This window comes from Diabrotica virgifera, chromosome 1 (assembly GCF_917563875.1).
Source record: "Diabrotica virgifera virgifera chromosome 1, PGI_DIABVI_V3a".
Taxonomy (NCBI): domain Eukaryota; kingdom Metazoa; phylum Arthropoda; class Insecta; order Coleoptera; family Chrysomelidae; genus Diabrotica; species Diabrotica virgifera.
The window spans coordinates 239,791,689-239,803,592 of NC_065443.1; the positions used below are offsets into that span (position 1 = coordinate 239,791,689).

General features: G+C 32.3%; 1 non-coding gene across 1 annotated transcript; it reads left to right on the forward strand.

Moving 5' to 3' along the window:
- Nucleotides 1-1,235: 1,235 nt before the first annotated feature.
- Trnap-agg (transfer RNA proline (anticodon AGG)) lies at nucleotides 1,236-1,307 on the forward strand. Its single transcript has one exon. It is a non-coding gene; the product is annotated as a tRNA-Pro (tRNA).
- The last annotated feature ends 10,597 nt before the right edge of the window (nucleotides 1,308-11,904 follow it).

An 11,904-nucleotide genomic window follows, 5' to 3' on the forward strand; every position in this document is an offset into this window, starting at 1 on the left:
TTGAGCGTTAAAAATGGCCGATTTCGCAATTTTTCAGTTTTTAATCGCTTATATGTCAAAAACTATCATTTTTAGAGAAAAATCACTAAAGACCTTTTCTGTTTGGAGTTTGGAATGATCCAAAAAACCTAAAAAAACTTTGTTCCATGCAAAAAAAAAATAATTTTAGGAAAAAAAACAAAAAAAAAAAAACGTTTAAAAAATTTTTGACCACCTTTTGGTCCTGGAAACATGCAAATTTGTTAAAAGGAGTCCTTTTTGAGTAAAATTGTGCAAAAAATCCGAATTAGAATATTTTTCCTAGCGGATGCGCAGTGGCTTTCTGGACTACTATGTATTATGCAAATAGATACTCGTTTTTCGAATTTTAAAGATTTGCAAATTTTTTACCTCTATGTCGATTCAAAATTTAAAAGTTAAATTCGCCAAAGAATTGTTAAGATATTTATTATTACAATTTTTTTAAGAATTACGCTGATCCAGATATTTTCAGAAAATTGGATCAGTTACAAAATATGTGTTATTTTATATAGTAAGTACTGAAATTCATTACAACAAACTGATCATCTTATTACCACCAGCTTCTGCTTTAAATGAACGGTATTTCTCTTGTCTCAAAAGAATCAAAACATATTGTCGAAACACCATGAAACAAGAGAGAATGTCAAGTAAACCAAACAAAAAAATCTCCTATGATGATTTAAGCCTTTTAATTAGATGGTATACCTATATGAGGAGACAAAAAGACCTTGCCGACCCTGTCTCTAAGGCCACGAGCCGCCACTGCTTGTTGGTCAACGAAGCCTGTTTTTTTTAAGTTGGTTCTAAATTTTGTTTCCCCACAGAAAAGAAAATAATACGGTAAGTCCTTGTTATCCTCATTTCCAGTAATTTGAAGTAAATTATAATTATGCAGGCCTATAATGTAACTCTAGGCAGATTTATTATTGGATATACACTAAAAATACTGTATTTTAATCATTGGATATCCATCCACTCGTCCCTGGTTCACATCAACACAGTGTTGTTCTTCAGAATAATGTCACCTGAAGTTAAGTCAGTACTATAATTTAAAGAGTTTATTTATAATAGGACTCATATTATTTTACAACGCAGGTATTATAAATGGAACGTTTATCATTTATGGTACTGAAAGAAAATTAAAACAATATAAAACTAAAACAGCTAAATTTGTGTAACTGAATAGCTGTCATGTTTAGTTAATGGTTTTCATTGGCTCGTTGGTCTAGGGGTATGATTTCCGCTTAGGGTGCGGGAGGTCCCGGGTTCAAATCCCGGACGAGCCCAAGCTTTTTTGTTTTTTTTATGTTTTATTTTTGTGTTATTTAAATCCACACAATAAAATACAATAAATAATAATTATATAATGAACCTATTAAAACAAATTTATGCTTATTTTTTATACTTACCTATATAGATATTTTTTATTATTAGGAATAACTAGACATACAAAACAATATTCAACAAGTAGAGATAACTACTAATGATTGATGATTCTTGTTCAACCAAAACTGGCTTTTCAAAAAGAGTTTATTCTTCGCTTAATAGATACTAAAGTATAAGAAATTAGGAAATTATACTCCTAAATTAAAATGTTATGGTGCTTATAATAGTAATAGGTATTATTCGGAAACCGATTATTTCTAACAACTACGAAAAAAATATAGTTCCAGGAATATGAGAGTATGACATGTATTTAAATAATAATTATTTCATTGATTACAGAGATTATTTTTTAATGATTTTAACTTCCAATCGTATAGTAAGATATTTGATCACGTGTTTAATTCTGTCCAATCAGATTAAAATAATAAGTACTGAATATTTCATGCATAGGAGATTCTGACTAATAGAAAGCTACAGAAATCTAAAATTAAATCGATAATTTTTGATAATTTCCCGTCGTCAAGTATATTACGCCAGATGCCCTTCGTTGCTACGAAAAAATACATTCAGTGACATTAATGACAATTAATGTTTTAAAAATTATAAAAGTGATGACTTTCAACCGTCAAATTAATATTTATACGCTCTGAGCTTCGCTGGTGGCGCTCCTAGCGGATTACTAATTCAACTTTCACCGGTAATTTTTAAATTTATTATTTAATTGTTATCGCTTAATATTTACAACGCAAAAAAGTAATTAAATTGTAATCGATTTTTTTAAGATTTTGCTAATCATTTTGACGTTCTATTCATAAAATATCAATTTCTTACTTCGGATACTTTCATAATTTATTATCGTGTAGATGGCGCTAACATTTTTAGATTAAATTATAATTACATATTACGGAACATTAAAAAAACTTAAATTCAGTATTTAAAACGTAAGTATATTTAAGGTAAAAATATAAACCACAGCTTTGACCAGCTAATATTTTTTATAATTAATGTTTTTAATTTTAATTTTAAATTAATCACTTTGACATTTATGTCTAATTTCCGGTAAACCTTTACAGACTTGTCACTACTGGCGCTCGCGAATTTGTAAATATCCCCTCTACGTACGAGCTCACAGCGTATAACAACTGTTTGTTTAATTGTACTAATCTGTACTTACATATATAAATTACAATAAAATTTGGGTTTTGAACAGTTTTATTCATGAAATAATCGCAACAAATTGCACTCGATCTCTAAAATTAATTAAGAATTTTAGAGCTCTTGTGCAATTACTACTGAGAATTATTAGAAAATTACCGATAGAATTTTTTTAACTAGATTGTTTCTGTTTAATGGCAACCACTTTCCTAGTTTTGACAACTGTCACGTTTAAGAAAATATCCATAATATACGTATTAAAAAATAATCTTACGAATATCACACGACAGCAAGAATAAATAAGAAAATAATGCTTCATTTTTACTCAAATTCTTTGTCATTGGGCAATAGACACGAGAGCCCTGCGGGCTCTCCTGTCTTTTGCCAGACAACAAATTTTCGAAAAATTGTCGCATTATTTTCAATTTATTCTCACTCTCTTGTGATATTATACCCGAAAATTTAAAACCGAAACAGATTAGATGAAACAATTAAAATACACAGATAAATAACAATAATTAGATTAGAACAAATTATATAAAATAATAATAAATAATCTCTAATGCGCCTCTATATAAATATAAAATATGTAGATAAGGACACACCATTAAACTTGATAAAAATAATAAACTTAAAGATAAAACCCATAACTAAATTAAAATTCATGGTGACGTTTCAATTATTACTTTAATCATCGTCAGAATAATAAGTTTCTTGAGCGGATACTTTAAAATAATTTTAAAGGAACAAACAATAATTAATGAAAACGTAAAAAATTACATTGACAATCATTGGGTAAAGTCAATAATTTCAAACACGCCATGTCTTGTTGCGTGTTTAAGGGTGGCTTCAAAAGAAATATGGATAATGCTTCCGTGATACTGAGTTCCGTTGGAGAACTATATCAAATTTCCATAATACTGGTTACCACAGCTTACAAATCCGACGCAACATCCGTAGAACAATTAAAAAAGGATTTCCCTCTATAGAATTAAGATTTGCTTTCACGACTTTGGAAAGGTTTTTTCCATGTGAAAGACATGATTCCTAGTAATCTCGCATCTAACATTTTATACCAATTCAAATGTAGTAGCTGTGCAGCTACGTACGTCGGGAAGACTCGACGTCACTTTAATGTCAGATGTTGCGAACACTTAGGTGTCACTCCTCACTTAGGAAGACGATCAAGAACAGTTCCAAATTCAGCGGTATTCCAACAGATTCTGACCACCCTATTAGTCTTAAGGACTTCTCAATCATTGGTCATGCAAGTTCTCCAACGGAACTCAGTATCAAGGAGGCATTATCCATATTTCTTTTGAAGCCACCCTTAAACACGCAACAAGACATGGCGTGTTTGAAATTATTGACTTAACCCAATGATTGTCAATGTCATTTTTTACGTTTTCATTAATTATTGTTTGTTCCTTTAAAATTATTTTAAAGCATCCGCTCAAGAAACTCTGGCCAGTTGGTTGCTTAAACCAGTGCCAATAAAACATAAACACACACACACGCTCAAGAAACTTATTATTCTGACGATGATTAAAGTAATAATTGAAACGTCACCATGAATTTTAATTTAGTTATGGGTTTTATCTTTAAGTTTATTATTTTTATCAAATATAAAATCAATGAAATGTATGGAAAGCAATATTATTACTTATTTAAGCAAGAAATAAATGTACGCATATTATAATAAAAGTAAAAAAATTGTATAAAACAATTTGAAATGCACCTGTTTTTTTTATAATTTTAGTAAGAGTAATCCTTAATTTGAGACTAATTGTAATGGTGATTTATCGATTAAAGATAGAGTAAGTGTGTGTGCGAGTGTGTGTGATGTTTATTTAAGAAATCTGCAGTTAGGTTTAAAACAGAGGAACCGCTCTGCAGCTACTCTGTGGATCCACAAAGTGGCTGAAACAGGCGATTTTCTAGCCCCAATGATTTTGTAATGAACGCCACAGGGACAAGGATGGCGACAGTAGCTGGCCACGGTTGCGGATCCTTGCCACTGTGGCGTCCATTACAAAAAGAAATATGGGGCTACAAAATCGCCTGTTTACAACAGAGTTCCGCTGCAGAATGGTTCGTCTGCTTTTGCACTAAGTTCTTATATAAATTAAATGTTCTATTTCAGACCAGCGATAGTGGCCAGCCACTATCGCCAGTCACTATCGCTGATCCTCGCCACTGTGGCGTCTATTACAAAATCGCTTGCTCCAGCCACTTTGTGGATCCACAGGGTAGTGCTGCAGAGTGGTTCGTCTGTTTTAAACCTTAATGACGCAGCTGCTAGCCCTATTTCATTTTCTCAGTAGAAAGGTATGGTTAAATTAATGGGTTAGTTCTTATAGACCTGGATCCCGCGTAAGAAAAAAAAGTTGATTAATAGCAAGCTCAAAATTTGTTAATAGCTTAACGGTGTCTAGTCGGACAAACATTGATGCACGGGAACACTGAAACAGGGGAAGTTTTAACGGTGGAGCATGATAAACGTGTCGTCCTGACAAGTTTATGATGGTGAAAAATAGCAAGTTGTTTTTAAATTATTCAATAGCCAACGTTATATAATATATGAAAAAATGTTTGTCCGACAAAAAGGTTGGGCATTTTAACGAGTCCAACACGTAGAACATGTCACATCACAGGAACTATGTTGGTGATGAACAGCAGTCTGATTTTTGCATGAGAGTTTAATGAAAGGTTAAAAAAGCAATTGGAAGTTCTGTCGGACAAAATGAATGGGAAATTTTCCTAGTCGGACATTCTAAACATGTAAGATATAGACAAAAATATTGGTGATAAATAGCAAGCTAATTTTGATTTGTTTATGTACAAATTATATTTTGTAACGCAAAAAGTTATATGTCGGACAAAAAGTTTGGGCAAATCGAAAGAAATAAATAAAAAACATTTTTTCAGAATGACTAATGCCTGGTTGCACCAACAGATCTTAAGCTTCAGCTTAGCTAAGCTCTACTTACTGATAGGGTGTCCTTGAGTATCACTTGCGTTGTACCATAATTTTAGATTCTTACCTTATTATCAATTATATCTATTATTATATTATGGTATTCTTATTGTAATATATTATAATTATACTATATTAATTCTTATGATATTCTCGACTTAAGCTTAAGAACTGTTGGTGCAACCGGGCATTAGTCACATATTGATAAAGCTATTTTAGTTGTATATTATTATTTATATTCACATATTTGCATGTGCATATATATATATATATATATATATATATATATATATATATATATATATATATATATATATATATATACATGCACACTCCAAAAACAGTGAGGTAAGTATCAATGCATGTATATATTGCAAAACAATTATTTTTTTGGGTGGAGTTTGTTCTAGATATTCTCAAAATGACAATAAAAAATGTCAAAGAACATGTGAAAGCAATCTCTTAGGGTTTTCTAATTAGGCGCATCAGAAAGTACGGAAAATTTCCTACAAAAAACGTTGTATACATCTTTTTCCATACTCAAATCTTAACCCTGTAAACGACATTGAAAAATGTGAAGAGTCTAAAACTTCGGTGCTTATAAGAATAGACGTAAATATGACACATTATGCTTAGAAGTATGTATTAGAAGGCTGCATTTGTCAGTGTGACACTTTGTGCTATACAAAGTAGTATTTAAAAGTACATGGTCTCTGAGTTTCTGTTTGCCACGTGTGTTGGAAATTAAAATTTATATTAACAATAAGAGAAATGATGATTTTTTTATGAGAACATTTGATAATTTTGATTTTGTTTTTAATAGTGACGTAGACTTTAATTTTAAGAATAGGGGTAAAGATAACAGAATTGTAAAGGTAGGTCAGAAAAACGAGCAAACTGCAATAATAAACCAAGACATAACTCCTCATACTTGTAATGTTAGGGAAAGTCAGGGCAATAATAGAGCAAATAGTATTGGAAAGGACCGTCATCATAGGTTGACCGCTGGGGGCACATCGGGGGATTTTCCCAGCTCTAGTCAAATTAACGCAAAAAATCAAAATACAAGTAATGCTGAAATAAAACGTGGCCTCGATGGCGACATAGAGACTGAATGTACGGAAGAGACTAGAAAACAGGATAAAACAAACAAAAAGGTGAATAAGTACAACAGGAAAAATAAAAATAAGAAAAGTGGAAAAATTTTAATTGGAACTTGGAATATAAGAACATTAGGAGAAATAGGAGAACTACAAAACCTTATTGAACAAATAAAAATCTACAAAATAGATATTTTAGCGTTGCAGGAAATGAGATGGAAGAACGAAGATATCTGGGAATATGGAAAATATCTAATATGTCATGGTAATTCAAAAGGTGGACAAGGTGGGATGGGCTTCATAATAAGTGAAAGATACAAACATGCGGTAAAAAGCTTTACTAATATAAACGAAAGGATAGCTATTCTGAAAATGAAAGGCAAGTTCTTTGATATTAATTTCATTAATGTGCACGCACCTACAGAGGACAAAGAAGCAGAAGAAAAAGAAAATTTCTATGCCAGATTAGACCAAGAAGTGTCAAATATAAACAATTATAGCGTTAAAATACTTTTAGGAGATTTAAACGCAAAAATAGGAAGAGAGGAATTATATCAGGGAACAATAGGTGCACATAGCCTGCACGAAATAAGTAATGACAACGGGCAAAGAATCATAGATTTTGCAACAGACAAAAAAATGGTGATAAGCAGTACAAAATTTCCACATAAAAATATCCACAAAGAAACATGGGTTTCTCCCGATATGAAAACAAGAAACCAGATCGACCACGTCTTAATAGGAGCAAGACATGCTTCAGACATTTCAGATGTGAGAAGTCATAGAGGGGCAAACAGCAGCTCCGATCACCACCTTGTGCTAATTAAATATAAACAAAAAATTACCGCCAAAGAAACAGAAGAAGGTGAAAAAAAGATCAAATACGCCTCAGATATATTGGCCTCTAATGAGGAAAACAGAGCAAGATATGAAACGAAAATAGAGAACATAATTGAACAGTATGATCAAGTAAATGAAAATCAGGTCAGAAATATCGAAGATAAATGGAGGGTCTTAAAAGAAGCAGTGATAACAGCTGCAAAAGAAGTAGTGGGGGAAAGCAAAGAACCTAGCCAAAAAAGATGGTATGACAAAGACTGCCAGAGACTAATGGAACAAAAAAACCAAGCTAGGCTTAAAATGCTGAACAACAGTACGGAAGAAACCAAAGAGGAATATACTACAAGAAGACGACAATTAAAAAAACATCTAAGATTTAAAAAGAGGAAACACAATAAAGATAAGATTGAAAGGCTAGAAGAATATGAACAAAAACGTGAAATAAAACTATTTTATAAGGAAATAAATCTTGAAAAAAAAGGTTTCCAACCAAGAACAAAATTATGCAAAGATAAAAATGGGGACTTAATAGCAGACGAAAAGGGAGTGCTAAAACGGTGGAGAGAACATTTTAATGAACTGTTGAATAAACCAAATCAATGTTACGAAACAGAAGAGCTAAGATTAGTAGGAGAGATTGAAGTAGACCAATATGCACCAACAGAAGCAGAAATAAAAGAGGTAATAAAAAAAATGAAAAATAACAAAGCCCCAGGATGCGACACAATAACTGTAGAAATGTTAAAATATGGAGGACATAGAATACAGAGTGAAATATCAAAGTTAATACTAGAAATATGGACCACAGAAATAATGCCGGAACAATGGAAAATTGCAGTGATATGCCCTATACATAAGAAGGGAGATAAGTTAGATTGCAATAATCACCGAGGAATATCACTACTAAATGTTGGATACAAAATATTTAGCAAAATATTGGAATTAAGACTAAATAATATAATGGAACTAACAACAGGGGATTATCAAGGAGGTTTCAGGAAAGGCAGGTCAACTATAGACCAAATATTTACAGTAAGGCAAACGCTGGAAAAATTCTACGAGCGGAATACCGAACTACATCATCTATTTGTAGATTTCAAACAAGCGTATGACTCAATAATTAGAAATGAATTATATAGCGCAATGCAAGAGTTAAATGTACCAAAAAAACTAATCAGATTAGTAAAACTATGCCTAACCAACACCAAAGCAAAAGTAAGGATCCAAAATCAACTGTCCGATGAATTTAACATTAATGAAGGTCTAACACAAGGGGATGCGCTGTCAACAACACTTTTTAATCTTGCGTTGGAACAAGTAATCAGGAAAACTCCTATAGATAGGGATGGTACAATATTTACAAAGCTCAATCAGATCGTTGCCTACGCAGATGAGATAGACATAATCAGCTGGACATTAAAAGACCTAGAAAAAATTTATACATATTTTAAAGAAGCGGCACAGACTATGGGTCTAGAAGTTAATGTCTCAAAGACAAAGTACATGATAACAACTCGGGAAAAAGTACAAACGAAAGGCAACATATCTCTGAGCGGGCAAATATTTGAAAGAGTGGACCGTTTCAAATATTTAGGATCAACAATAACAGAAGGAAATAAAAACAGTGATGAGGTAACAGCAAGAATTTCGCTTGGAAACAAATGCTTCTACAGCCTACAAAATATCATAAAGTCAAAATCAGTATCGATTAATTCAAAAGTAAAAATATACACAACAATAATGAGACCTGTAGTAATGTATGCATCAGAAACATGGGCCTTGACTAGTGAACAAGAGGAACAACTTCTTAGATGGGAAAGAAAAATCTTAAGGAAAATATATGGACCTATACAGGAGAATGGAGAATGGCGTATAAGAATGAACCACGAAATAAACAGAGTGTTTAACAGACCTACTATCACAAAAGAAATACGAAGTAAACGACTGAGTTGGTTAGGACACGTAGAAAGGATGGATGATAAGAGAAATACAAAAAAAGTACTTAGAAAAGAATTAAATGGGAAAAGACCGAGAGGTAGGCCTAGAAAGAGATGGATTGATGGTATTAACCAGGATTTGAAAGACCTAGGAATACGAGAATGGGAAAAACAAGCAAAGGAAAGAAAAACATGGGCAGCTATAGTCAAACAAGCAAAGCACACATAACGCCGAAAAGACCTCCTCAAAAAAAGAAACAAGAAAATAATATTTTAGATAAATATCGTTTAGAACTTTTGAGGAGTTATGTGTGTGGCTGGCCTCCACACCATGTAAAACTTTAGAGCCTAGAAACCCCAACGGGCGACCATGGCCCTCCATGGGCTGTCAGCGGTCACCGATGATGATGATGATGATGGAGTGTTTTTGTGTCTATTTTTGAGTGTCAACAGTTTAAATTTTAAGTCGCCAAATCAAAAGTGAAACCATTCAACGGAACATTTTTAAGTAATTTTAGAACATTTTACAAAGTTAGTAAAATACTTGGTCATCAATTCAATGAGGTTCAGTTGCCAGATAATTGTGAAAGTTCTATTGAATATGAATATCATTCTTCGTGCTATAATGCTTTGCTTGTTTAAAAAAGGGTACCTAAATAAATTATTACTAAAACTGTATAACGTAATTTTTCTCAACTTTCTACAAATGAAATAATAATGTATTTAATATGTCACGTGGCAAGAAATAATTTGCTGCCAAAATAAATCGATTAGTTTAAATTTGAAGTTACGATTGCAATTTATTATGAATTATTGTCAAAAGTGACAGTTTTTCTTAAAAGGAAATGTATTCATAGACATAAGGGTAGACAGGGAATACAGTGCAAAAAGTCGATAGGTGGTCTATCTATCTCTTTTAACCAAGCGATCCCGCGCATGTGGCAGACAAAGATAGCTAGACCACTCAATCCATAATATAATTTGCCTGATCTACTATAAATGTATTACAGTGAGGTATCTAAATGATGTTGACATAAATCGAAAGATATCGATTGTAATTGATTGCAGGTACTTTTGACATAGAATAATCACCCCTTATTGAAATTTCAAAAATTATTTTTTTAAATTGTCCGACTACAAAATCTACCCCTTATTTTTTTCCGACAACAGTCATTCTTGGTAAGGAATAATTTACTTAATTAAATTTCGTCTTTGTCGGAAAGCTATTTATCACCAGCATTTTTATCTATATCTTACCTGTTTAGAATGTCCGACTACGAAAATTTCCCATTAATTTTGTCGGACAGAACTTCCAACTGCTTTTTTAACCTTTCATTAAACTCTCATGCAAAACTCAGACTGCTGTTCATCACCAACATAATTCCTGTGATGTGACATATTCTACGTGTCGGACTCGTTAAAATGCCCAACATTTTTGTAGGACAAACATTTTCGCATATATTACATAACGTTGGCTATCGAATAAACTTAAAAACAACTTGCTATTTTTCACAATCATAAACTTGTCAGGACGAAACGTTTATCATGCTCCACAGTTAAAACTTCCCCTGTTCCAGTGTTCCCGTGCATCAAAGTTTGTCCGACTAGACACCGTTAAGCTATTAACAAATTTTCAACTTGCTATTAATCAACTTTTCTTTCTTACGCGGGATCCAGGTCTATTAATAAATGGCTAAATGTTCAGAGTTTCAGACAATGCTTTCATTACAATCAAGAATTGACGGTATGTACTTAGTTTCTATATGGTTTTTTTCTCTTACTTTTTTATGCACGTTAGGTACATGAATCATTACTTTGTTTTAATTATCAAACCGAAACATTTACGAACAATTTTACTGTCCATTATAATTACGACTATTTGATACCAATAATAAGAGTATTCTAGGTCAAATGACAATCGCGTTAATCATAACGGCAAAATTACTACAGGTCATCGTATTCGAAATTTACCCCTTGAGAGCCAGTTAAGTGCATGTATACCTAATTATATTAATGAGCAAATCAACGTCTGGACTGAAATGGAATGTTACGTACGCATGAGATATCCTATCCAAATTATGTATTTATGTAAATCGATACGATATAACGTGCACTGGGCGGACATTCAGATGAAGGGTCAGTCTGGATATATACCCAACAAATGCACTAAATGTATGTTGCTATCCTATATTGGATTATAACACACGCCATATTAACTTGGAAAATTGCGTAAGAAGAACGAATGTAGGATTTAAATATTATTTTTGAAGTTATACTTCTTTAGGCACGAGGGTGAATTTTTACATTCCCTGGCGCATGTGCACACCGACAGTATGGTATTAGTCGCTACATATTTTAAGTTATGTAGCGCAAATAAGGTGTGCGTAAAAAGAATATATTATTAGTGTTTTTAGTAAATATATTTATTATAATTTGTGTGTCTTTGGATTTTTCTTCCTCGGGAATAAGATATTTTATAACAATAGTA